Genomic DNA, 480 nt, shown 5'->3' with positions numbered 1-480 from the left:
AAAAGAGGTAAACAAATATATGTTCATTGACAAAAGTGGGGTGTTTTTTTTTGGGGGGGGGGGGGGGGATGCGGGTTTAATTTTTATAACAACTGATAATGCTTGCGTTGTTCGATAAATAAGAATAACAACCTGAATTCAGGTAGTTAGTATTAAGACTCCAGTATCATCATTTTGTAAGATAACTTTTGGCAAATTCTGTCATGACAAGTTCTTTTGATTTACAGTATCGTATTTATAAAACATCTTACATATAAAAGCATGAAAGGATCATAAATGGATAAAAGGTATTACATGAACGACTTTTTATCACATCGAGTCTATAAGCAGTATAAAATAAAAATTGAGATACTTACTAAAATAAGGAATTCTTTGAGGTACTTCCGGAATACATCAATTGATTGACGTCACTTCTTATTACCGCTCAATAGTTTTTCGCCGTCTCCCGCCAATTAAACATTGTTTTGTTTATATCATTTC

At 32.3% G+C, this 480-nt stretch overlaps 1 protein-coding gene across 1 annotated transcript in view; it reads right to left on the bottom strand.

The window, feature by feature from the left end:
• LOC139502970 (E3 ubiquitin-protein ligase TRIM71-like) overlaps positions 1 to 480 on the bottom strand; it is a 5,438-nt gene extending 4,958 nt beyond the window's left edge. The window contains exon 1 of the mRNA XM_071292636.1: positions 357 to 480. The gene's annotated coding sequence lies outside the window, so the exon portion shown is untranslated. The remainder of the gene's footprint in view (positions 1 to 356) is intronic.

This window comes from Mytilus edulis, chromosome 14 (genome assembly GCF_963676685.1).
Source record: "Mytilus edulis chromosome 14, xbMytEdul2.2, whole genome shotgun sequence".
Taxonomy (NCBI): domain Eukaryota; kingdom Metazoa; phylum Mollusca; class Bivalvia; order Mytilida; family Mytilidae; genus Mytilus; species Mytilus edulis.
This window is presented reverse-complemented; position numbering and strand designations above follow the sequence as displayed.